At 45.2% G+C, this 27,747-nt stretch overlaps 1 long non-coding RNA gene across 1 annotated transcript; it reads left to right on the top strand.

The window, feature by feature from the left end:
• Window positions 1–606: 606 nt before the first annotated feature.
• Window positions 607–26,387, top strand: LOC310694400. Its single transcript, XR_014519663.1, has 3 exons — window positions 607–1,448; window positions 2,501–3,007; window positions 25,171–26,387. It is a non-coding gene; the product is annotated as an uncharacterized lncRNA (long non-coding RNA).
• Window positions 26,388–27,747: the final 1,360 nt, after the last annotated feature.

Raw genomic sequence — 27,747 nt, 5'->3', positions numbered from 1 at the left:
GGGAAAATAAGTTAATTGAAGATGAGAAATTAAGAAAGAGGGAATTTTTGTTTTTTGTTATTACATGTGTTTTTATCTCTTTTTTCTTTTTTTTCTTCTTTTGTTGTGTTTAATGTTTGTATTTTTGTACCGTATTTTGTGACTTTGTATTCTTTTTGTTTTTGTATTTTGTTTTATTGTATTTTGTTTTATTTGTTAAAACTCAATAAAAATATTTACTGGGGGGAAAAAAGACTTTGGCCACCTCCTGAGAAGAGAAGACTCTCTGAAAAAGACCCTGATGTTGGGAAAGATGGAGGGCACAAGGAGAAGGGGACGACGGAGGATGAGATGGTGGACAGTGTTCTCGAAGCTACAGACATGAGTTTGACCAAACTGCGGGAGGCAGTGGAAGACAGGAGTGCCTGGCGTGCTCTGGTCCAGGGGGTCACGAAGAGGCGGACACGGCTAAACAACTCAACAACAAAACTTGTGCGAGAGGGAGAAGCAGGCAGCCATTTTCCTCAGGCTTGGAGCCACTAGTCCTCTCCATGGAACATTGCTGTGGGGCTTCAGAGCGGTTCTCTGTTTTCCACTGAAGGAGAGACAAGAGCCTTTGAGGAAACAGCTCTCTAGTCCCTGTGGCAAATGGCTGAGGCCCAGAGCCTTTCCTTTACAGTGGATTCCAGCGGCCATCTTGAGCCCACAGCAAAAGGGCCGTTTCCGCTTCCCACAGAGGCAAAAGGCTCTTCCCAGGACTATGGGACTCTCTGTGCCTTCTTCCATGCATCTCTTACGCCCATCTCTTGTGGCTCATGGCTATGGAGTTATGCAACCCCTGAGCCAGGAAGATAAGGAGCTGTACAACATTTAGGAGACATCTGCAGGCAGCTCTGTATAGGGAAGTTTTTTAATGTTGAATGCTTACCGCATATATGTTGGAAGCCACCAAGAACTGCTGGGGCAACCCAGTCAGATGGGAGAGGCATAATAATAATAATAATAATAATAATAATAATAATAATAATAATGGCATAGGACATCTCTATTTTCATTGGAGAAATGTTGGAGGGTATGTATGGGCCTTTAGACTTCCGACTTCCCCAGAAGGAGAGACACCAGCCTCTTAGGGAACATCTCTCTCTTCCCCGTGCCAAACGACTGAGGCCCAGAGCCTTTCCTTCATACAGTAATGGATTCCAGCCGCCATCTTGAGCCCCACAGCCAAAGGGCCGCTCCCGCTTCCCACAGGGAGGCAGAGAGTCCTTCCCACCACGATAGGACAATTTGTGACTTCTTCACTGCACATCTGAGGCCATTTCAGCTCTTGTGAGGGGAAGTGGCTCATTTCAGAGACCTAAAATGCCGAGGGGAGCCATCATTTTCCCTCTCTCTTGTGGCTCCTCTGAAGGACTGAGGGGGAAATGTAGACTGGAGCAGCCACACTTTTGGGGGCTGACGTTCCTGAGGTAAAAAAATGGGGGGAAGAAGGAAAACAGAAGAGGCTCGGGGTTTTTTTGCAGGAGGATTTGAAGTGGGAGCCATTTGTTTGATAAATGCCACCACCACTATGGACCCTTATTTAATTTTTGCTGCTGTTGTTCTCCATGCCTCAGAAAACAACCACAACCACAAACTATATGTGTTTTATTTGATCGCTTGGGTTCTAATCTGCTAGAAGAATAGAGGAGTCAGCCTTCTGCCATGTGTCTGCTCTGAGGCACTGAGGAGGTAAAAAGGAGGCTGGGGCAGCCATGTTGCCGCTGGGGGCGACCTTCCTGAGGTAAAAAAAAAAGGGAGGGAAAACGGAAGATTTCAGGTAGCAGCCATTCGCTTGATAACCCTTGTCCCCTCCGGCTTTCTTAACTCTTCTGTTACAATCCAGCAGTAGAGTAATCTCATGAAATGAATAAATTAATATTAAGTAAGTAGGTATTTATCCTTCCAGGCTCAAAGCATATGTGTTTTCATGACCACAAGGACTTGCAAAATCCATTTTTGCTGCCTTCTTATTCTAGGGCTGCCATACGGTGCGGAATCGCTAAGCAAAATGTCGGCTGGGCAGATTCTTGCTGAATGTTCGGGAAAATCTAGACTTATGGTAAGTTTAATAGTACTGTAATAATAAAGCCCCCAGAGCTTTTCCAGATGTTCAAACAAAACAAACAAGAAACACCTCAACAACTTTGAAACTCCCCACAAAAAAAGCAGCTCAACAGCTCTGTCCAGATTTTCACTTTGGGGAATACGGCAACCGTAATTAATCCCCAAACCATGAGTTGATAATTTAGAAGTAACTGATCAGTATTTCGCAGGACGGGGGGTTTCCGATATTTTTTGAACTGTCTGCTTTCAGGAGACACTTTCCACACCGACCCCAATTTTAGAGAACAACATAATTTCCCCTCAGGAATGAACAGCTGAGGAAATGCTTCCTTGGCAAGGCACCCTCTGTAATCAAAGGTGCCGAGCTGCCTGCTAGAGACTGAGCTGTTATGTATCATTACTATTGCTTTTAAAGGTGTAGATCATGCCTGAGAAGCGCTAATGAGTGCACCGACTAATTAACAAGGGAAACCAGCCAGATGAGTAGGAGCATCAAACTCCATTGGCAGAGCACATGTCTGGCAAACCAGCAGCGTCTCCAGGTAGGACTGGGAGGACTGGAGACAAGGCTGACGTTGGGCTCCCATCCCCAAACACGCCACGACTCTTGCTTGAAAGGAAGAAAGGTGGATAAAATCATGATATGGAACTGATGACAAGAGGCAGGACTATGAGGATGTGGGAAATGCTTTGGAATTCAGACCGCGGGAAGTCAAAAAAAACAAGATTACAATTTGGAAGACAATTGGACTTTTTTATTTTAGTTTTTTATCTTTATTGGATTGGATTTGATATGTTAATTGGATGTTCTTATTGGAAAATTAATAAACGCTTTTTAAAAGAAGAGGAAGGAAGGAAGAAAAGCATCTTTATTCAGGCTATTAGCGCAAGCTTAGAAGTCAATACATGAGCAAGGGAGCAGGTTCATAACTGAACAGAAGCTATGGAAATCCCGACAGTTGACACACACACCGGCAGGCTTTTAAGGATGATACTCGCAAAACAATTTTTCTGCTGTCTGTGCATCTGGGCAGCTTTGTCTGATTCCAGCTGCAAAGGGGGCGCCTGTTTCTCCGTGACAAGCCTGCGTCCTGCCTGCCACCCCTTTCTCATCCCTCATTCTGGTCAAACGCCTTCTCCCCAATTAACAGACCCTCCTACAGTCCTGCAGACTGAGCTGCCTTCCCAGGATCTCTGTAAAAATTCATCTCACGGTTGCATAGGGAATGCATCTCATCCTTCCCTTTGCCCTGGCCCAGCCGGCTAAAAACGGCCCCAGACGGGAATCCTCAGGGGAAGATGTGCAGCTCTTGAGGGTTGCTTGGCGCAAATGGAGGAAAGATACACAGTCAGCAGAGCTAGAAGGAAAATTTGTAAGGAAGGAGTCATGTGGGACAGAGCAAAGATGAGGTGTGGGCGGCTACGGATGTCAGAAAAGATGGCATCCCTGTCATCGCGGAGACCTGGCTGGCCTCCGAGATTACGAACCATCTCCAGGTTTGCTATTTCAGTTTCCAGCTGGGGGCTTTCCTTTAGGGTGGGGAACGTGGGCTATTCTAGGATCCATATTCTGAGTGACATTAAAACTGCATTCTCTTCTAAACATGAGAACATCTAGGATATCCAATTAAGCAGCAGAAGCAAATCCTCAAAACATCATGACGTCATCAGCCAATACTATAAAACGAAAAGGAAGGAAAATTGGTTCCATGTCTGGCATCATCGGCGCCTTAAGGGTGAATCCCATGCTGACAGTGGACATCTTGGAGGAGTCTTGGAGAACCTGAAATGAGAACATTTTCAAGGATACTTTCAGAAAGATGTGGATTCCCATCGAAATAAGTGTAAGTGTTTAATCTTGTAGCCTGCCCTGGGACACAAGGGAAAGAGATGGGTGACAGGTTAAACAACAATTTTAAAAAGAACCTAAGAAGAGCTGGCTGGATCAGGCACAGGAAATCTCTTGTGATTTCCAGAACTTTTGTTCAGAAACATGCTGCCTCCAGTCGTGGAGGGGAAAGCATAACCATGGTGGCTGGTAGCCAGCAATACCCCTTCCCACATTCAGCATTACATTCAGAAGACAGGGAGCTCCTTTTAATGTGTCCGACCTTCTAGCAGAGGGTCGTCCCTAGAGCGGGAATGGGGAATGGTTTGAATCTAAGCAAAGGAGGATGCTGAAATGACAGTAATTCATCCAAACACATAACATTGGAGTCAAGTTGCATCTGAATTGCTAGGAACATCAAGCGAATCTAGGTGGGGTAAAGGTAGTCAAATTAGTGACCCCATGCCAACATATTTTCTTCAAAGCACAGAGAGAACCCATGTAAAATACCATACACAACAGTTTAATTACCACCTGCTACACTGCTTCACAGCTGTAAAACCAGGTCACATTATTTGTTCGGGCCCTTAAAGACATACACATCTTGTGAAACAATAATGAACCTTCAAATTTAAAGAGACCATTCAACAGATTCAGATTCAGTTTCCAAAAATGGTATGAGAACTGAAAAACACCAACCTTCGAATTGCACATTTGTATGAATTTGTGGGGATGAGGATGGTGCTGTGGTCTAAACCACTGACCCTAGGGCTTGCCGATCAGGAGGTCAGCGGTTTGAATCCCCATGACGGGGTGAGCTCCCGTTGCTCGGTCCCTGCTCCTGCCAACCTAGCAGTTTGAAAGCACCCCAAAAAGTGCAAGTAGATAAATAGGTACTGCTCCGGCTTAGTCATGCTGGCCACATGACCCGGAAAAACTGTCTGCGGACAAACGCCAGCTCCCTCGGCCTGTAAAGCTAGATGAGCGCTGCAACCCCAGACTTAACTGTCAGGGGTCCTTTACCTTTTATGAATTTGTGATGCAGGTCCCCAACCAATTAATTACTTTGCAAAGCTAAGCTGGGTCCCGTATGGTTTCAGATTGGATGGGGGACTATGTGTTGAGATTCCCTGGGGGGCTGGAGGAGATGGCTTTCGGGGTCCCTTCCATGATTCTATGTGCTAATGTAGAGGTCAGCAAACTTTTTCAGCAGTTCACTGTCCCTCAGACCTTGTGGGGGGCCGGACTATATTTTGAAGGGGAAAAATGAACAAATTCCTATGCCCCACAAACAACCCAGAGGTGCATTTCAAATAAAAGCACACATTCTACTCATGTAAAAACACCAGGCAGGCCCCACAAATAACCCAGAGAGGCATATAAAATAAAAGGACGCATTCCACTCATGTAAAAGCAGGCTGATTCTTGGACCATCCACTGTCAGGGAACTGCAGGCAGCGAGGGAGGAAAGAATTAGAGGATACAGGGAACGATCTCCACTGCCCAGTACTGAGTCCTCCTCAGATGACAGAGAAGAGGATAGTGAGTCTGGGGAGGAAGGGGTGCTTCAGAGAGAGGGGGATCCACATCACAGGGGAAAATGGAAGGGGCGGCGCTGTTGGCTCTGTTGGTCTCGAGGGAGAGGGAAAAGAGAAAGTAGTTAGAGCAACGCATCATGAGAGACGGGTCGCTTTCTTTATTCTGCATGTAATCGTGTCAGAAGAAAATAAAGAAAGGAATTTATGGCTGGCTGCCGGGAGTGCTTTTCTGCTAAGTGCAGCAAATGACATCCACGGACCAGATTGAGAAGGGGATTGGGCCAGATCTGGCCCCCAGGCCTTAGTTTGCCTACCCATGCACTAATGTCTAGGAACTTAATGCGCTTGCAGCTTTCTTGCTGCACCACCAGGAGGACTAAATGTACCATGTTCCAATAAATTACCTTTCATGTCAGCCACCCCTTTGCTCATGAAGCTGTTTAGCTTTGTTTTTCCGCAACTTCATCTTGGATATTCTTGATGTTCCTCTTAATGGGACTTGGGGTGTTTCCTGAATCATTCATGCTCCTTTAGCGTAATGTTTGGAGCATATGTTATCCTGGCCACAGAGGAACACACATCTTACCTTTCGAGCACATTCACAGCACAGTTTTAAAAACGATGGGCTCTGTCAGACAGCTGGGAATCGTAGCTCTGTGAGGGGTAAACTGCATTTCCCAAAATCCTTCGATGGGAAAATATACTGTGAACGTTTGAGGCCTTGTACTGTTAAAATACCCTGCAAGCATGCGTAGCAGAAGTCCTTCTTGAGCAGTCTTGGGAGGTGAGAAAGAAGAGAAAACTTATTTAACTGGGAGGAGCCTGGATCAAGTCAATTCATCCACACTGGTCCAGGTGGGAGAGGGTGCAGGACTATCTGGCCAACGTGGGGATTTAGGGAAAGCCACTTCCGAGCTGGAGAGGAGGTGGGGTTGCGGCCTTCACGCCCTCCCCCCACATGTGCAGGGGCTGGCTTGCATTCCCTGTGAGAGCAGGGAATCCTCAGGCGCGTCATGTCCCTTGCCAGCCAATCGGCTGGCCCGGGAGGCGTGGCCCGCGCTATTTAGGGCCGGCGCGCCTGAGGATTTCCCTCTTTCTCTGCTCCAGCGCCCCAGCTGCTCCGGTTTCCCACCCTCCCGCCCTTTAAGGTTTTTGTTCCTTGACCTTGCTATGGACCTCGCTTGGTCGTCATTAAGGGGCCTGGCAGGATTTTTTTCAACTTGGCAAATTGGCACCAGCCATTGGGTTTTTCGCCTACCTCGTAGCAAATCGTAACAACTTCCTCGGCATTGGCGGTTAGGCATTGGTAAGGGTATTGTTATGCAGATGAGTGGGGGGGAGGAAGCGCCATCACCTTCCCCCATATCGAAGGGTAGTCCAGTAAAGGATTCCAGGGGGTGTTGCCCTGTCCGAAGCCTATGGAGGTTTGGGCCTAAGGCACGCCCCCGAGCGGTGACCCCGGGGGAGCTCCTACTTGATGTACATCAGCAGGACTCCCACTACTGGTGGTTAACCCTTGCCGGTCTTCTAGCAATCAGGCTGAAGCCAGTTAGTCGATAGGACCAATGCCTAAGCCAATACAGCTCAATTCCTGTAATCAGTAAAGTTGTGGCCTAATTTTGCCCATTAACCTAAAATACTGGTGTCCCGTGTCTTTATTTCCATGGGGGAGGCGGGAACTCGCCACGCAACATGGCTAGAGGGTGAAGCCACTTTGTGACTGGTGTCAGCAATGGTGTCTCCTGAGGCTTCAGAAACTCTAATCAGGTACTATGAAGACCCTAATATAAATATCCACATTCCTTCCTGTACATATTGTCCCTTTAATAGATCGAAACATTAATTCAAAGTTCATTTTGTCTCTCGTTCTGGTGTCTAGCTCATGCTACTTACACCAACTTCTAGGAGGTTTGGAAAGCATTCAGAGTAAACTGGGGGTGGGGGTGGCAAAAAACTAAAGGAGGGCAGCATTAGGGAAAGTGTTTGTTGGGTTAATTCCACATAAGTTTGTAATGCTGACTCATGCCCCACCTGGCTAAATCTGGTGACTTTCTTATCCATGTTACCGGGGCAGATATGGCAGCTAAATTTGAGTACAAAAGGACTCAGGTCACAGCACACAGTGTTGGGTTGTGGTAGGAGTTTGCAGGTGAAGGACATTTTCTGCCTCAAAAGACTCTGGTCCCTATAGCTGGCTAAGGGTGCTGGGAATCATAGCTCTGTGAGGGGTAAGCTACATTTCCCAGAATTCTTGGGGAGGACAATGTTCCGTGATTCCTGGAACTGTCAGTGTTCAAGGCCTTTTTTATGCTGTTACAATGACCCTGCAAATGTTTGGAGCAGAGATTACGTATTGGTGAGCAGGCCTTTGAGAGAGGGAAGGAGAGGATGCTTCTGAAGCCTGAAGGAGTCAAGAGAACACCCTGAACTCCATTAAAAGGAACACAGAGAACATCATCCAAGGTGAAGCTGAGCCCAAATGAAGCAAAGCACGTTCCCGGGACAAGGTGTAACCTGGCCTGCAAGATACCTTTTGGAACATAGTAGGGGAAGGTTGAATATTGTCCTGGTCTTCTGGTCACAGCTTAGGAATGCTTGTCCCTTCAACCTGTTAATTTTAGAAATCCCAGTTTCTCACTGTTTCCAAATGTGAATTCAGCTCCCTTCGTGTCTGCAGAAGTTTTTTATTTATTTATTTATTTATTTATTTATTTAGCCTTGTGAAAATTCATAAGCATCAATGCAAAATTCTCCCAATCCCCCACATTTCGACATGGAATTTTGCAATCAAAGTCCACTGATATAATCCAGATTTGTATGTTAACATAATTCACTAATCTCTTCATTTTATGCACTCTTTCATCTTGACATACGGGTTTTTCTTTCTTTCAAAACATTGCTTGCTTGGGGAACAGCATCACACCTTCATACAAGGGTGTATTTTGAAGGGTGACGTGTTTTGGCTATTATGTCAAATTGCAAATTATGAATTAGACAGATTCACCTTTAAATGCAAACTAAACTCAACGCCCCTAACCCCATTCCTGAGTCCTCTTTCTGCTGACTTCATCACGACTGGACACCTTGGAACTGCAGAAACAGCTTCCAAGGAGTAGCTGGGAATCCCTCCTTCCGCCCGAGCAGTGCCTGTCTTGGCAGGGACTTTCAGGCAGGATAAGCTAATAGGGGTCAGCGCAGATGGGTGTCGGACAGGATCAGACACATATCAAGGAGACATATTTGTGATTGCCAGTTGCACTTCATGAAAGGTGAGCTGAGAACCAGTAAAGCAGGAGAAAAAACACGCAAGAGGCCTCTGTGATGCTGCAGTGAAGCTTTAATGGCTAGCAAGGAAGGAGGGAACATTCTCTGGGATCAACAGGTCAAGCAGGAGAAGAGATGCAACATTAAGAGGTTAAAGGAAACCAAAACACTCATAAAAGTGTTCACAGGAGGCCAAAATGGCCCCAGGCAAGAGCCTCTCGGTGGAAGATGTGCAGATCTTCCGCCAATTCTGACTCAGTGAACTGAGGCTTGCTTGGCATAAATGGAGGAAAGATACACTCAGCAGAGGAGGAAGGAAGATTTGCAAGGGGAAAGAATGTGTTACAGAGCAAAGATGACATGTCGGCAGCCATGGATAGTTTGCGTAGTGGGCGCTCAGCATTTCGGTCTTCCTGGCCCTCAAGAGCACAAACTACATTACATTAGGATCAGAAAAGCAGACGATTCTCAACTGGGTGCATCTGGTGAGTGACATGACTGCCCTGCATTCTGTTCAAAACGTGAGACCATCCAAAATATCAAAGGAAGCAGCAGAAGTGAATCCTCAACGAGGGAATCGTAGTGGCCGCACGATAACGAAAGTCAATCCGTATATTATAGCCCAAAGATCCTCGTCTCGGGGGGGTTTCACTGGCATCCCTGAATAGGGAGTTAGATTGTTGAGACCGGACATCTTGCAAGGGTCTTGGATACTCTGAAATTATACGTTTTCAAGGATACTTTCAGAAACACGTGAAAACAGGGGAAATCAGACATTACCTCTCAGATAACCAGAGAAATATTTGTCAGACCGGGAGGAGGCAGTTCCCCTTACTTTTCAGCTTTTATATTGAGATTCCTTTACGATGACTTAAAGAATGCATCTCCAGGAAGGCGACAGTTCAGATAACGAGAGATATAAAAGATGAATTTAATGTTGATTTTTAATCGTTGCAGCCAGGCCTGGGACAGTAAGTTGAATGATGGTAAAACATTAAAATAGTGATTTTCAAATGGAAAAGTCTCAATGATTCCCACCCCCATTTGACAGGTTGTGTCTCTCTGACCCTTCTCCCTCTCCCTCTGAAATTTGAGAGACGTCTCTCACGCTCTGGCCCTGCAGGATCCTTCCTCTTCTGGGCTCAGACTGTTGGTCCCCCTAGCTGAGTGTTGTTTCTACAGCAGGGATGGGGACAGGTAGCCTTCCAGAGCTTGAGGAACTACAACTCCCAGCAGCCCTAGCAGCCAACATTGGCCAAGGCCAGAGGGGGTGGGAGTTGTTTTACAGCTGGAGGCCCACAGGTTCCCCAGCCCTGCTAAGCTGTGAGTGGGATTGACGTCCCAGGAGTCCAGCTGAGCCTCTTTCCCTGTCTGACCTGCCTCACCCAGGAAAAGGCAACTGCCAGCCCTGCCTAAAGAGCTCCTGATTCCTCCCGTTGAGATGCAACGTGGGCACATCCTGTGGCAACGGCACAGCACCTTTCTCAGAAGAAGAGGAGGATGGGGCACTGGCCTGAGATTCCCAGAGGAGGGGAAATGGGTCCAGGGATCTTCCCATTACACAGAGCTACTCTTTCAAACAAATGACAACCAGACCCAGAACAGGACATCTTCCCCTTGCCAGTTCTGGTCTCTTAGGAGGAAGAGACCCCCCTTTTCACCCTCATCCAACTCCATCCCAGAGAGGGCCCAGCTCCACATTTCAGAAGTCCTATTAGAAGTGGGACTTCTGTTTGAACCCAAAACAATGCCAGTGGCACAGGGAATTGCAAGTAAAGACCTGAAGGTCTCTTCCCAAATCTGATTTCCATGTGAAGCTAAGAAGGAAGGCATGTTGGGGAAACCCCCAGTAAATAACTGCCCCATAGTCAATCCGTTGCAAACTTCTTTGCTCTAGTAATCAATTTACTTAAAAGGGGCTTACCAAAAGCTGAAGAAGCTGAGCAGCCGAAGAGAGGAGATCTTCAAAAGTGCTGGTGGAAAAGCCCTACGCGCTGAGCCCTTTTATGCAGGTTCTCTCTGCACCTGCAGCAAATATCTTGCTTCAGCACCACTAATTTGGGTAATTAATTCTACCAGCTAAGATATTTGTTCCAAGTGCAGAGAGAAACTGTCTGCCTCTGAGCTGTCACCTTCCGCAAACCAACTGGTGGAAAGCTGGTGGAAAAGCCATACATTGTGGGCCCTTTTAGACGGTTTCTCATGAGAGTTCAAGCAAACAATTTGGCATGGTGCGACTAATTTGGCTAAGTATGCCGCACCTCAATTTCCTCTAGATTTCCCTGGATGTTCCAAGCCACCTTCCCACATTCAGCATTACATTCAGAAGGCAGGGAGCTCCTTTCAATGCATCTGACCATGGGTTCATCTAGCAGAGGGTTGTCCCTCGAGCAGGAATGGGGAACGCTTTGAATCTGAACTACAAATCTCAGCAGCTGCAGGAAGCAGAGGAGACGAGGGCTGTAGTTTGGCCATGTCTGGAGGGCCAGAGGTTCCCCACCTCTCTTCACCAGAAAGAAGAATTCCCTTTCCAGGGTTTCAGGGGAGCACCTGGCTCTGCCAGACCTGCCTCATGCAAGAAAGGGTCAGTGGGGCTGGAACAAGGCAGCCCTGCATAGAGTGAGCCTCAAAAACCCAGTTCAGCTGCTACATGGGCAGCAGGTGTGACCATGGCCAGAGCAGCTTTCTCCAGAAAGACAGGGAACAGGGACCCTAGGCAAGGTTTTGCAAAAACACTCAGGACCACGGCTGCTATCTTCTTTTCCTAGCTGGCTCCAACCATGAAAGTACCCAGTTTCGCATTTCTAAAAGCTCCAATACAACTCTAGGTTAAAATTTTCTGTTGAGCCCCAAACAATCCCAGTAGCACAACTTCTAGGATGTGGAGATTTGCGTTTCTCTTCCCAAAACTGCTTCTTGTCTTGACAGCTAATTGAGTCGAACCAAATTTCAAAAAGATCTCTGTTCCATAATCAAACAGTTCCTTCCTTCTCTCCTCTAAGAAGCGATTCAATGAAAGACAACTTACCAAGTGATAGAGAAGCCAAGTGGCGGAAGAGAGGAGATGTTTCAAGGCACTGGTGGAAAAGCCTTTTATACGGTTTCTCTCTGGACTTTTCGGGCAACATGGCGTCACTAATTTGGCTAAGTATACCCCACCCCAGTCAAGTCTAGATTTCACAAGAATGCTCCTGGGCACCCTCCCAGACCCTGTAACCCAATTCTAAGATGCTATCTTTCATGTCAGGCGACGTCTTGGCTCAGGAAACTGCTTTGCTTTCTTTTGGCTCAGCTTGGAAGTTCTTCGTGTTCCTCTTTATGGGATTTGGGGTTTTTTCTTAAGCCTTCATGCTTCTGAAGCATCACATGTGGAGCATCATGGCTACAGACAAACTTCATCGTTGAAACACATTTAAAACACTTTCCCCTCTTCATAGAATTCAGTTTAGGGAAGGCTTTAATATTTGATGAATTATTGTATTTTAATCTTTTGTTGGAAGCCGCTCAGAGTGGCTGGGGAAACCCAGCCTGATGGGTGGGGTATGAATAAATTATTATTATTATTATTATTATTATTATTATTATTATTATTATTAGGCACTGTAGATCTTTAAGGGCGCTGGGAATTGTAGCACTGTGAGGGGGGGACAGGCATTGGACAGGATCCACACACCCCGGATCCCTTAAAGAGGATGTCCTTAATGAGGAGGGGCAGGCAGAGGCTACAACCTCCCCTCCATCCAAACAAAGGCTTACCTGCATTTCCCAGCAGCGGGTACCCAGAGGCAGAATGCGAAGGAGGGAGAAGGCAGACTCCATGGCCAGTAGCCACTGATAGCCTTATTATCCTCCACGAAACTGCCTCATCGTCTTTCAAAGCCATCCAAGTTGGCGGCCATCGCTGTCTCCTGTGGGGGGGAGTTCCGCAGTTTAATTATGTATTGTGAAAATTGTTTTCTCTTTTCTCTGGAGGCGTCTGCCTTCTGGGGGATTCCAGTAACACAGGGTGGTGGCTGTCTTGATTCAGAACTGGGGCGGCATTCCAGTGGGATGAGAAAATGCCATTTTGCCCCACGCCGATTTCCATAATGGTAAACAGCAACTCCTGGGTATGAGGAGCAGAGTGCTGCCCTTCCTCTTCACCCTGTTCTCATCTCAGCGCAGTCCTTTACCACACACCAACCCTTGTGCGAGAGGGAGAAGCAGGCAGCCATTTTCCTCCGTGCATGTGTATCTGAAGAAGTGTGCATGCACACGAAAGCTCATACCAAGAACTAACTTAGTTGGTCTTTAAGGTGCTACTGGAAGGAGTTTTTTTATTTTGACTATGGCAGACCAACACGGCTACCTATCTGTAAATGGAGAGGAATAGTGGCTCTAAGCCGGAGGAAAATGGCCGCCTGCTTCTCCCTCTCGCACAAGGGTTGGTGTGTGGCAAAGGACTGCGCTGAGATGAGAACAGGGTGAAGAGGAAGGGCAGCGCTCTGCTCCTCATACCCAGGAGTTGCTGTTTACCATTATGGAAATCGGAATGGGGTGAAAAGGCATTTTCTCATCCCACTGGAATGCCGCCCCAGTTCTTCATCAAGACAGCCACCACCCTGTGTTACTGGAATCCCCCAGAAGGCAGACGCCTCCAGAGAAAAGAGAAAACAATTTTCACAATACATAATTAAACTGCGGAACTCCCCCCCACAGGAGACAGCGATGGCCGCCAACTTGGATGGCTTTGAAAGACGATGAGGCAGTTTCGTGGAGGATAATAAGGCTATCAGTGGCTACTGGCCATGGAGTCTGCCTTCTCCCTCCTCCGCATTATGACTCTGGGTACCCGCTGCTGGGAAATGCAGGTAAGCCTTTGTTTGGATGGAGGGGAGGTTTTAGCCTCTGCCTGCCCCTCCTCATTAAGGATATCCTCTTTAAGGGATCCGGGGTGTGTGGATCCTGTCCAATGCCTGCCCCCCCCTCACAGTGCTACAATTCCCAGCGCCCTTAAAGATCTACAGTGCCTAATAATAATAATAATAATAATAATAATAATAATAATAATAATTTATTTATACCCCACCCATCAGGCTGGGTTTCCCCAGCCACTCTGAGCGGCTTCCAACAAAAGATTAAAATACAATAATTCATCAAATATTAAAGCCTTCCCTAAACTGAATTCTATGAAGAGGGAAAAGTGCTTTAAATGTGTTTCAACGATGAAGTTTGTCTGTAGCCATGATGCTCCACATGTGATGCTTCAGAAGCATGAAGGCTTAAGAAAAAACCCCAAATCCCATAAAGAAAAACACGAAGAACTTCCAAGATGAAGCTGAGCCAAAAGAAAGCAAAGCAGTTTCCTGAGCCAAGACGTCGCCTGACATGAAAGATAACATCTTACAACATAGTAGGATTGGTTTACATGGTCTGGGAGGGTGGCCAGGAGCATTCTGGTAAAGTCTAGACTTTATTGAGGAGAGGTACACTTAGCCAAATTAGTGACGCCATGCCAAACTGTTGCCCAAAAAGTCCAGAGAGAAACCGTATAAAAGGCTTTTCCACCAGTGCCTTGAAACATCTCCTCTCTTCCGCCACTTGGCTTCTCCATCACTTGGTAAGTTGTCTTTCATTGAATCGCTTCTTAGAGGAGAGAAGGAAGGAACTGTTTGATTATGGAACAGAGATCTTTTTGAAATTTGGTTTGAATCAATTAGCTGTCAATTGAGAGACAAGAAGCAGTTTTGGGAAGAAGAACTCAAATCTCTACATCCTAGGAGTTGTGTTACTGGGATTGTTTAGGGCTCAACAGAAAATTTTAACCTAGAGTTGTATTGGGGCTTTTAGAAATGTGAAACTGGGGACTTTCATGGTTGGAGCCAGCTAGGAAAAGAAGATAGCAGCCATGGTCCTGAGTGTTTTTGCAAAACCTTGCCTAGTGTCCCTGTTCCCTGTCTTTCTGGAGAAAGCTGCTCTGGCCATGGTCACACCTGCTGCCCATGGAGCATCTGAACTGGGTTTTTGAGGCTCACTCTATGCAGGGCTGCCTTGTTCCAGCCCCACTGACGCTTTCTTGCATGAGGCAGGTCTGGCAGAGCCAGGTGCTCCCCTGAAACCCTGGAAAGGGAATCCTTCTTTCTGGTGAAGAGAGGTGGGGAACCTCTGGCCCTCCAGACATGGCCAAACTACAACCATCATCTTCCAGAGCCAGTGTGGTGTAGTGGTTAAGAGCGGTAGTCACGTAATATGGGGAACCAGGTTCGCTTCCCTGCTCCTCCACCTGCAGCTGCTGGGTGACCTTGGGCCAGTCACACTTCTCTGAAGTCTCTCAGCCCCACTCACCTCACAGAGTGTTTGTTGTGGGGGAGGAAGGGAAAGGAGCCGCTTTGAAACTCCTTAAAGGGAGTGAAAGGCGGGATATCAAATCCAAAGTCTTCTTCTTCTTCCCTGCTTCCTTCAGCTGCTGAGATTTGTAGTTCAGATTCAAACCGTTCCCCATTCCTGCTCTAGGGACAACACATTAAAAGGAGCTCCCTGTCTTCTGAATGTAATGCTGAATGTGGGAAGGGGTATTGCTGGCTCCCAGCCACCATGGTTATGCTTTCCCCTCCACGATTGGAGGCAGCATGTTTCTGAACAAAAGTTCCGGAAATCACAAGAGATTTCCTGTGCCTGATCCAGCCAGCTCTTCTTAGGTTCTTTTAAAAATTGTTATTTAACCTGTCACCCATCCCTTTCCCTTGTGTCCCAGGGCAGGCTACAACATTAAACTCTTACACTTATTTCGATGGGAATCCACATCTTTCTAAAAGTATCCTTGAAAATGTTCTCATTTCAGGTTCTCCAAGACTCCTCCAAGATGTCCACTGTCAGCATGGGATTCACCCTTAAGATGCTGCCGATGCCAGACATGGAACCAATTTTCCTTCCTTTTCGTTCTGCACTATCGACTGATGATGTCATAATGTCACTCACTGTAATGCAACTCAGAATGTGGATCGTAGAATAGCCCACGTTCCCCACCCTAAAGGAAAGCCCCCAGCTGGAAACTGAAATAACAAACCTGGAGATGGTTCGTAATCTCGGAGGCCAGCCAGGTCTCCGCGATGACAGAGATGCCATCTTTTCTGACATCCGTAGCCGCATACACCTCATCTTTGCTCTGTCCCACATGACTCTTTCCTTACAAATTTTCCTTCTAGCTCTGCTGACTGTGTATCTTTCCTCCATTTGCGCCAAGCAACCCTCAAGAGCTGCACATCTTCCACTGAGGATTCCCGGCTGGGGCCGTTTTTAGCCGGCTGGGCCAGGGCAAAGGGAAGGATGAGAGGCATTCCCTATGCAACCGTGAGATGAATTTTTACAGAGATCCTGGGAAGGCAGCTCAGTCTGCAGGACTGTAGGAGGGTCTGTTAATTGGGGAGAAGGAGTTTGACCAGAATGAGGGATCAGAAAGGGGTGACAGGCAGGACGCAGGCTTGTCACGGAGAAACAGCTGGAATCAGACAAAGCTGCCCAGATGCACAGACAGCAGAAAAATTGTTTTGCGAGTATCATCCTTAAAAGCCTGCCGGTGTGCGTGTCAACTGTCGGGACATTTCCATAGCTTCTGTTCAGTTATGAACCTGCTCCCTTCCTCATGTATTCACTTCTACGCTTGCGCTAATAGCCTGAATAAAGATGCTTTTCTTCCTTCCTTTCTTCCTCTTTTTTAAAAAAGCGTTTATTAATTTTCCAATAAGAACATCCAATTAACATATCAAATCCGATCCAATAAAGATAAAAAACTAAAATAAAAAGTCCAATTGTCTTCCAAATTGTAATCTTGGTTTTTTTGACTTCCCACGGTCTGAATTCCAAAGCATTTTCCACATCCTCATAGTCCTGCCTCTTGTCATCAGTTCCATATCATGATTTTATCCACCTTTCTTCCTTTCAAGCAAGAGTCGTGGCGTGTTTGGGGATGGGAGCCCAACGTCAGCCTTGTCTCCAGTCCTCCCAGTCCTACCTGGAGACGCTGCTGGGGGTTGATCTTCTGTTTGCAAGACATGGGCTCTGCCAATGGAGTTTGATGCTCCTACTCATTTGGCTGGTTTCCCTTGCTAATTAGTCGGTGCACTCATTAGCGCTTCTCAGGCATGATCTACACCTTTAAAAGCAATAGTAATGATACACAACAGCTCAGTCTCTGGCAGGCAGCTCGGCACCTTTGATTACAGAGGGTGCCTTGCCAAGGAAGCATTTCCTCAGCTGTTCGTTTCTGAGGGGAAATTATGTTGTTCTCTAAAATTTGGGTCGGTATGGAAAGTGTCTCCTGAAAGCAGAGAGTTCAAAAAATATCGGAAACCCCACGTCCTGGGAAATACTGCTGGCCTCACACTCTGAGACTGATCAGTTACTTCTAAATTATCAACTCATGGTTTGGGGATTAATTAGGGTTGCCATATTCCCCAAAGTGAAAATCTGGACAGAGCTGTTGAGCTGCTTTTTTTGTGGGGAGTTTCAAAGTTGTTGAGGTGTTTCTTGTTTGTTTTGTTTGAACATCTGGAAAAGCTCTGGGGGCTTTATTATTATTATTAAACTTGCCATACGTCTAGATTTTCCCGAACATTCAGCAAGAATCTGCCCAGACGACATTTTGCTTAGCGATTCCGCACCGTATGGCAGCCCTAGAATAAGAAGGCAGCAAAAATGGATTTTGCAAGTCCTTGTGGTCATGAAAACACATATGCTTTGAGCCTGGAAGGATAAATACATACTTACTTAATATGAATTTCTTCATTTCATGAGATTACTCTACTGCTGGATTGTAATAGAAAAGTTAAGAAAGCCGGAGGGGACAAGGGTTATCAAGCGAATGGCTGCAACCTGAAATCTTCCGTTTTCCCTCCCTTTTTTTTTTTTACCTCAGGAAGGTCGCCCCCAGCGGCAACATGGCTGCCCCAGCCTCCTTTTTACCTCCTCAGTGCCTCAGAGCAGACACATGGCAGAAGGCTGACTCCTCTATTCTTCTAGCAGATTAGAACCCAAGCGATCAAATAAAACACATCTAGTTTGCGGTTGTGGTTGTTTTCTGAGGCATGGAGAACAACAGCAGCAAAAATTAAACAAGGGTCCATAGTGGTGGTGGCATTTATCAAACAAATGGCTCCCACTTCAAATCCTCCTGCAAAAAAACCCGAGCCTCTTCTGTTTTTCCTCTTCCCCCCATTTCTTTACCTCAGGAATGTCAGCCCCCAAAAGTGTGGCTGCTCCAGTCTACATCTCCCCCTCAGTCCTTCAGAGGAGCCACAAGAGAGAGGGAAAATGATACTCTGGTTTCTCTTCAGATCATATAAATCTTTCGCCTTTTACTATCTTCTTTTCCTAGCTGGCTCCAACCATGAAAGTACCCAGTTTCGCATTTCTAAAAGCCCCAATACAACTCTAGGTTAAAATTTTCTGTTGAGCCCAAAACAACCCCAGTAACACAACTTCTAGGATGTAGAGATTTGACTTCTTCTTCCCAAAACTGCTTCTTGTCTCTCAATTGACAGCTAATTGAGTCAAACTAAATTTCAAAAAGATCTCTGTTGCATAATCAAACACTTCCTTCCTTCTCTCCTCTAAGAAGCCATTCAGTGAAAGACAACTTACCAAGTGATGGAGAAGCCGAGTGGCGGAAGAGAGGAGATGTTTCAAGGCACTGGTGGAAAAGCCTTTTATACGGTTTCTCTCTGGACTTTTCGGGCAACATGGTGTCACTAATTTGGCTAATTATACTCCACCTCAATAAAGTCTAGACTTTACCAGAATGCCCCTGGCCACCCTCCCAGACCATGTAAACCAATCTTACTATGTTGTAAGATGTTATCTTTCATGTCAGGCGACGTCTTGGCTCAGGAAACTGCTTTGCTTTCTTTTGGCTCAGCTTCATCTTGGAAGTTCTTCGTGTTTTTCTTTATGGGATTTGGGTTTTTTTCTTAAGCCTTCATGCTTTTGAAGCATCACATGTGGAGCATCACGGCTACAGACAAACTTCATTGTTGAAACACATTTAAAACACTTTCCCCTCTTCATAGAATTCAGTTTAGGGAAGGCTTTAATATTTGATGAATTATTGTATTTTAATCTTTTGTTGGAAGCCACTCAGAGTGGCTGGGGAAACCCAGCCTGATGGGTGGGGTATGAATAAATTATTATTATTATTATTATTATTATTATTATTATTATTATTATTAGGCACTGTAGATCTTTAAGAGTGCTGGGAATTGTAGCACTGTGAGGGGGGGACAGGCATTGGACAGGATCCACACACCCCGGATCCCTTAAAGAGGATATCCTTGAGGACTTCCGGGTTGGCGCCATAGGCAATGGCGGAATTCCTCTGACCGGGGGGAATTTGCCCCGTGGAAAAATTGGGTCTGGCCGCCACGGCGAAGGCGGAGACCCGTAAAAATCACAGGCGGGAGAAGCCTATGAACGTGGGATTCGGCGGGCACCTTCTGCGCCTCCCCTACTCGCGGGGAAACCCGTTTTCGGGTCTCCGGAGCGACGTCGGGTGAGTGGCGCGGTGCTTCGAATCGTCTGCTTCTTCCACGGAGCGAAGCCACACAGCCGTTGCCAGAGAGCACTGACTTTTTCCTGTGGACAATTTGACCTTAAAGTAATTACCTGTGAGTAGAGCTGAAACGGGAGAATTGGATTTCTAAAAGTATAATTTGGTATCGAAGCGGGGAGGTTCAAAACAGGAAGTCCGCCTCCCCCTTTTGTAAATAGACTGAGGCAATGAAGCTGCAAGCTGGAGTCCTGGAAAGTCTTTTGTAAAAAATTAAATTTCCATCGGTAAAGAACAAAACCCCCCTTTGGAGGCAGGAGAAGAGGGGGGGGGGAGTTGTGGACTGAATATGCCTGCAGGAGAGAGCGAAGAGATCTAAAACACCGCCGCTCTGACCCTGGAAACGGGCTGCTAGTAGGTCTGACGCACTTTGGAATGTTCATTGACAGCATTTAGAACGTTCATTGACAGCTAGTTAAACAAGAGAAATACATTGTTTCTACTGTTTCCGGCTGCTTTAAAAAGGAGTAAAAGTAACTGAAAATTGAAGCTAACTTGAAACTAATTTTCGGATCGTTTAAAAGAGGATACTATTGACTATTGCAAATAGAAACTGTTTCCCCCTAGTGGAAGCCTTTGAAACCGGTTGCTTTACAAGAGCTGGACTAGGGGAATTTCCAGCTGCAAGTTAAAAACTGTGAGACTCTGGGACTGACCTTGATCTTTTAAGTGTTATGGTAAATGGAAGAGGAAAAGCAGACCAGTCAACTGCTGACAAAGCATGAAGGTCTGGGAGGACTTGGCAACAATCCAGGAGAGGTTCACCATCAGGCCCCCCTGCTTTTTCTGAGCCTTTGTACCAGTATATGTAAACCAAGAGAAATGTTGACAGAAGAGGCTCTAGTGGCGGCATCATTTAAGATAAATGATTCACTGGATCAGCTTCACAGGAAAATGGACACGATAAATGCGAAAGTGGATGTTTCAATCATTAAAACTAACTTAAATATAGAAAGTATAAATAATACTAATATAGAAACTACCCAGAAATTGACACAGGAACCTATTTCGATACGGCAAACTGCGGAGGAGGCCAGGGAAAAAGCTGGAGAGGTTTATTATTAAGCCCTCCTCTTCTTTTTGTTGCTGTCTCTGTACTAGTATATTAGAAACTAAGAGGAATGTTGACAGAAGAGGCTTTGGTGTCGGCATTATATAAGATAAATGACTCATTGGATCAGCTTCACAGGAAAATGGACAGGATAAATGCGAAGGTGGATGTCTCAATTGTTGAGGTTGACTTGAATGCAGGGAGTATGGACAATACCAATACAGAAACCACCCAGAAATTGATACAAGAACCTATTTTGATATGACAAGCTGTGGAGGAAGTCAAGGAGAAAGCTGTTGCTGTTGAAGGTACAGAAACACAACTGGAGAGAAAGAGAAAGAGAGCCCCAGCCCTACAGAGGCAATTTGATGAACATAAGTTGACGCTCGCTATGACTGAATTTAAGGAAAAACAGACGAATTTGAGGATTAGAGTTCACCTTTGGTGGACATGCCCAAGGATTAAGACACTCTTGGAGATGATTCATAACGAAATGAAAAAGGTATTTAAATATACCCTTTTGTGCTGGGCAGAAGTAAAAAAAGATTTAGAAATATGGTCAAATTTGAAGCTTTCACTGCTAGGCCTCATTGCTGTGATTAAAATGAATGTATTGCCTAGAATGTTGTTTTTGTTTCAAACATTGCAAATTGTGGACAAGATGGATTGTTTCAAGAAGTGGCAGAAAGATATCTTGAAGTTTGTCTGGCAGGGCAAGAAACCTAGAATAAAATTTAAGATTTTAACTGATGCAAAGGAAGGGGGGGGGATTTGCCCTGCTAGACTTTAAACTCTACTATGAATCAGCAGCCTTCTGCTGGTTGAAAGACTGGCTGCTTCTTGAGAACACAGACATTTTGGACCTAGAAGGTTTTAATAACATTTTTGGGTGGCATGCATATTTATGGTACGACAAGGTTAAAGCTCACAAAGCTTTTAAAAATCATATTGTCAGGAAAGCATTATATAATGTCTGGATTAAATATAAAGATCTGCTGGAAAATAAAACCCCAAGGTGGTTGTCACCAGTGGAGGCAAAGGCGGTGAAAAAACTCAATATGGAGGCCAAATGGCCGAAATATTGGGAAATTTTGGAACAGGAAGGGTATAAACTGAAATTGCAGAGTTTTGAGAAATTAAAAGCTAAAGTGCGAGATTGGCTTCATTACTATCAAATAATGGAGGTTTACAAATTGAACAGGAAAATTGGCTTCCAGGTGGAAAAATCAAAATTAGAAACAGAACTGTTAGAACCCAATACTAAGAACTTGTCAAGAATGTATAACTTGCTGTTGAAATGGAATACACAAGATGAAACAGTGAAATCAGCCATGATAAAGTGGGCACAAGATATTGGTCATAACATTATGTTTGCTGACTGGGAACAGTTGTGGACCACCGGTATGAAATTTACGGCATGTAATGCCTTAAAGGAAACTATTATGAAAATGATTTATAGGTGGTACATGACTCCAGTCAAGCTTGCAAAAATTTACCACTTGTCTGATAGTAAATGTTGGAAATGTAAAGAAACTGAAGGTACTTTTTTTCACCTTTGGTGGACATGCCCAAAGATTAAGGCTTTCTGGAAAATTATATATAATGAAATGAAAAAGGTATTTAAATATACCTTCCTTAAGAAACCAGAGGCCTTTCTCCTGGGCATTGTCGGCCAATTGGTGCCAAAGAAAGACAGAACATTATGTATGCTACAACAGCAGCAAGAATACTCATCGCAAAGTATTGGAAGACACAAGATCTACCCACCTTGGAAGAATGGCAGATGAAGGTGATAGACTATATGGGACTGGCAGAATCCGAGACCAGGGAAAAGAGACGGCGGAAGAAGATTGGAAGAAATTTAAGAACTATCTTAAGAAACATTGTAAAATTAATGAGTGTTAAAATGATGTGGCTTTTGTAAGTAAGTGGATTACAGCTGTAAAGATTAAGTTAAAAGAAAAGTAAGGTTTACAATTAGACATAATTAAGGGTGAGGATTTGCTGAACTAAATATTTGAAATTGGAATGCAGAAAGGGGAGGTATGAGGAGGTCGGTGAAGTAAGTTTTAAGAAAATAAGGATTTGAAATTATACGTGGGGTTTTTTTGTTTGTGTTTGTTTGTATTGTTGTGTTTGATTATATAATTTGTGAAACTTTAATAAATATCTTATTAAAAAATAAATAAATATACCCTTTTGAAGAAACCAGAGGCCTTTCTCCTGGGCATGGTCAGTCAATTGGTGTTAAAGAAGGATAGAATTTGTCTCATGTATGCAACAATAGCAGCAAGAATACTCATTGTAAAGTACTGGAAGACAAAAGATTTATCTATCCGGGAAGAATGGCAGATGAAGTTGATGGACTATATGGAATTGGCAGAAACGACTGGCAGAAATCCGAGACCAGGGAGAAGAGTCGGTGGAAGAAGACTGGAAAAAGTTTAAGACTATGTATAGAAATATTGTAAAAATAATGAATGTTAGAAAAATGTTGGAATGAAGTTATATGGCTTTAGTAGAAATGTTATAAGGAATTAAGTATAAATTGAAATAGAGTATTAAAGGGAAAAATAAGATTAGAATATGTTAAGATAATTATAGGATAGAAAACAGAGGAAGATGAAAAGGAATTGCAGAAACAATTAATAGAAGTGGAATACAGAAAGGGAGGCGTGAGGAGGTCGTGGAAATAAGGGAATGAAAGTTTAGATATTGAAATTGTTTTGTGTTTTAAATGGTTTGTGTCTTGTTTTGTTAATCTTATGTTTTTTCTCTTTTTTCTTTGCTTTATCTTTTCCTTTTTGGTTTTTTCTGTTTTATTGTGTTCAAATGGCTGGAAAATCAATAAAAATTATTATTTTTTTAAAAAAGGAATGTCAGCCCCCAAAAGTGTGGCTGCTCCAGTCTACATTTCCCCCTCAGTCCTTCAGAGGAGCCACAAGAGAGAGGGAAAATGATGGCTCCCCTCGGCATTTTAGGTCTCTGAAATGAGCCACTTCCCCTCACAAGTGCTGAAATGGCCTCAGATGTGCAGTGAAGAAGTCACAAAGAGTCCTATCATGGTGGGAAGGACTCTCTGCCTCCCTGTGGGAAGCGGAAGCGGCCCTTTGGCTTTGGGGCTCAAGATGGCGGCTGGAATCCATTACTGTATGAAGGAAAGGCTCTGGGCCTCAGTCGTTTGGCACGGGAAAGAGAGAGATGTTCCCTAAGAGGCTGGTGTCTCTCCTTCTGGGGAAGTCAGAGAACTCCTCTAAAGGCCCATACATTTTTCTGAGGTAGAAAAATGGGGGGAAGGGGGAAAACAGAAGAGGCTCGGGGTTTTTTGCAGGAGGATTTGAAGTGGGAGCCATTTGTTTGATAAATGCCACCACCACTATGGACCCTTGTTTAATTTTTGCTGCTGTTGTTCTCCATGCCTCAGAAAACAACCACAACCGCAAACTATATGTGTTTTATTTGATCGCTTGGGTTCTAATCTGCTAGAAGAATAGAGGAGTCAGCCTTCTGCCATGTGTCTGCTCTGAGGCACCGAGGAGGTAAAAAGGAGGCTGGGGCAGCCATGTTGCCGCTGGGGGCGACCTTCCTGAGGTAAAAAAAAAATGGGAGGGAAAACGGAAGATTTCAGGTAGCAGCCATTCGCTTGATAACCCTTGTCCCCTCCGGCTTTCTTAACTTTTCTATTACAATCCAGCAGTAGAGTAATCTCATGAAATGAAGAAATTAATATTAAGTAAGTAGGTATTTATCCTTCCAGGCTCAAAGCATATGTGTTTTCATGACCACAAGGACTTGCAAAATCCATTTTTGCTGCCTTCTTATTCTAGGGCTGCCATACGACCGGGAATTGCTAAGCAAAATGTCGTCTGGGCAGATTCTTGCTGAATGTTCGGGAAAATATAGACGTATGGCAAGTTTAATAATAATAATAATAATAATAATAATAATAATAATAATAATAATAATAATAAAGCCCCCAGAGCTTTTCCAGATGTTCAAACAAAACAAACAAGAAACACCTCAACAACTTTGAAACTCCCCACAAAAAAAGCAGCTCGACAGCTCTGTCCAGATTTTCACTTTGGGGAATACGACAACCCTAATTAATCCCCAAACCATGAGTTGATAATTTAGAAGTAACTGATCAGTATTTCGCAGGACGGGGGGTTTCCGATATTTTTTGAACTGTCTGCTTTCAGGAGACACTTTCCATACTGACCCAAATTTTAGAGAACAACATAATTTCCCCTCAGAAACAAACAGCTGAGGAAATGCTTCCTTGGCAAGGCACCCTCTGTAATCAAAGGTGCCGAGCTGCCTGCCAGAGACTGAGCTGTTATGTATCATTACTATTGCTTTTAAAGGTGTAGATCATGCCTGAGGCGCGCTAATGAGTGCACCGACTAATTAACAAGGGAAACCAGCCAGATGAGTAGGAGCATCAAACTCCATTGGCAGAGCCCATGTCTTGCAAACAGAAGATCAACCCCCAGCAGCGTCTCCAGGTAGGACTGGGAGGACTGGAGACAAGGCTGACGTTGGGCTCCCATCCCCAAACACGCCACGACTCTTGCTTGAAAGGAAGAAAGGCGGATAAAATCATGATACGGAATTGTGAAAACACTGACGACAAGAGGCAGGACTATGAGGATGTGGGAAATGCTTTGGAATTCAGACAGTGGGAAGTAAAAAAAAAACAAGATTACAATTTGGAAGACAATTGGACTTTTTATTTTAGTTTTTTATTTTTATTCCATTGGATTTGATATGTTAATTGGATGTTCTTATTGGAAAATTAATAAGCAATACATGAGGAAGGGAGCAGGTTCATAACTGAACAGAAGCTATGGAAATGTCCCGACAGTTGACACGCACACCGGCAGGCTTTTAAGGATGATACTCGCAAAACAATTTTTCTGCTGTCTGTGCATCTGGGCAGCTTTGTCTGATTCCAGCTGCAAAGGGGGCGCCTGTTTCTCCGTGACAAGCCTGCGTCCTGCCTGCCACCCCTTTCTCATCCCTCATTCTGGTCAAACGCCTTCTCCCCAATTAACAGACCCTCCTACAGTCCTGCAGACTGAGCTGCCTTCCCAGGATCTCTGTAAAAATTCATCTCACGGTTGCATAGGGAATGCATCTCATCCTTCCCTTTGCCCTGGCCCAGCCGGCTAAAAACGGCCCCAGACGGGAATCCTCAGGGGAAGATGTGCAGCTCTTGAGGGTTGCTTGGCGCAAATGGAGGAAAGATACACAGTCAGCAGAGCTAGAAGGAAAATTTGTAAGGAAGGAGTCATGTGGGACAGAGCAAAGATGAGGTGTGGGCGGCTACGGATGTCAGAAAAGATGGCATCCCTGTCATCGCGGAGACCTGGCTGGCCTCCGAGATTACGAACCATCTCCAGGTTTGTTATTTCAGTTTCCAGCTGGGGGCTGTCCTGTAGGGTGGGGAACATCATCCCATATATGAAAACGAAAAGGAATGGAAATTGGTTCCATGTCTGGCATCATCGGCACCTTAAGGGTGACTCCCATGCTGACAGTGGACATCTTGGAGGAGTCTTGGAGAACCTGAAATGAGAACATTTTCAAGGATACTTTCAGAAAGATGTGGATTCCCATCGAAGTAAGTGTTTAATGTTGTAGCCTGCCCTGGGACGCAAGGAAATGGGATGGGTGACAGGTTAAATAACAATTTTAAAAAGAAGCTAAGAAGAGCTGGCTGGATCAGACACAGGAAATCTCTTGTGATTTCCAGACCTTTTGTTCAGAAACATGCTGCCTCCAATCGTGGAGGGGAAAGCATAACCATGGTGGCTGGTAGCCAGCAATACCCCTCTCTTGCATGAATTTGTCCAAACCTCTTTGAAAGCCACCCAAATTGCTTGCCCTCGCCACCTCATGTGGGAACAAGTTCCACAGTGGGTGAAGAGGTACTACTTTCATTTTCCAAATCTTCCAACGTCCAGGAATTCTAGTCCATCTATTCAGCTTCTCCCTGCCCTGCCTAGTTTTATAAACTTCCATCATGTGCCTCGTACTCACCCTTTTACTAAACTGAACAGTTCCAAACGCTGCACCCTTTCTTCATACGGTACTTGCCCTTTCATCCAAGAAAGGGTCAGTGTGGCTGGAACAAGGCATCCCCACCCAGAATGAGCATCAGCAGTCCAGTTGAAATGCAAAATGGGCAAAGGTGACAATGGCCAGAGCAGCTTTCTCCGGAAAGTGCGGAAACTGGTGGAAAGCTGGTGGAAAAGCCATACATTGTGGGCCCTTTTAGACGGTTTCTCATGAGAGTTCAAGCAAACCATTTGGCGTGGTGCCACTAATTTGGCTAAGTATGCCGCACCTCAATTTCCTCTAGATTTCCCTGGATGTTCCAAGCCACCTTCCCACATTCAGCATTACATTCAGAAGGCAGGGAGCTCCTTTCAATGCACCTGACCATGGGTTCATCTAGCAGAGGGTTGTCCCTCGAGCAGGAATGGGGAACGCTTTGAATCTGAACTACAAATCTCAGCAGCTGCAGGAAGCAGAGGAGACGAGGGCTGTAGTTTGGCCATGTCTGGAGGGCCAGAGGTTCCCCACCTCTCTTCACCAGAAAGAAGGATTCCCTTTCCAGGGTTTCAGGGGAGCACCTGGCTCTGCCAGACCTGCCTCATGCAAGAAAGGGTCAGTGGGGCTGGAACAAGGCAGCCCTGCATAGAGTGAGCCTCAAAAACCCAGTTCAGCTGCTCCATGGGCAGCAGGTGTGACCATGGCCAGAGCAGCTTTCTCCAGAAAGACAGGGAACAGGGACCCTAGGCAAGGTTTTGCAAAACCACTCAGGACCACGGCTGCTATCTTCTTTTCCTAGCTGGCTCCAACCATGAAAGTACCCAGTTTCGCATTTCTAAAAGCCCCAATTCAACTCTAGGTTAAAATTTTCTGTTGAGCCCAAAACAATCCCAGTAACACAACTCCTAGGATGTAGAGATTTGAGTTCTTCTTCCCAAAACTGCTTCTTGTCTCTCAATTGACAGCTAATTGAGTCAAACCAAATTTCAAAAAGATCTCTGTTCCATAATCAAACACTTCCTTCCTTCTCTCCTCTAAGAAGAAATTCAGTTAAAGACAACTTACCAAGTGATGGAGAAGCCAAGTGACAGGAGAGAGGAGATGTTTCAAGGCACTGGTGGAAATGCCTTTTATACAGTTTCTCTCTGGACTTTTTGGGCAACAGTTTGGAATGGCGTCACTAATTTGGCATGGGGTCACTAATTTAGCATGGGGTCACTAATTTAGCATGGGGTCACTAATTTGGCATGGGGTCACTAATTTGACTAAGTATAATATTTTGTTGGAAGCCGCTCAGAGTGGCTGGGGAAACCCAGCCTGATTGGTGGGGTATAAATAAATTGTT

This window comes from Podarcis liolepis, assembly GCF_965112155.1.
Source record: "Podarcis liolepis genome assembly, chromosome: 15".
Classification (NCBI taxonomy): Eukaryota; Metazoa; Chordata; class Lepidosauria; order Squamata; family Lacertidae; genus Podarcis; species Podarcis liolepis.
This window is presented reverse-complemented; position numbering and strand designations above follow the sequence as displayed.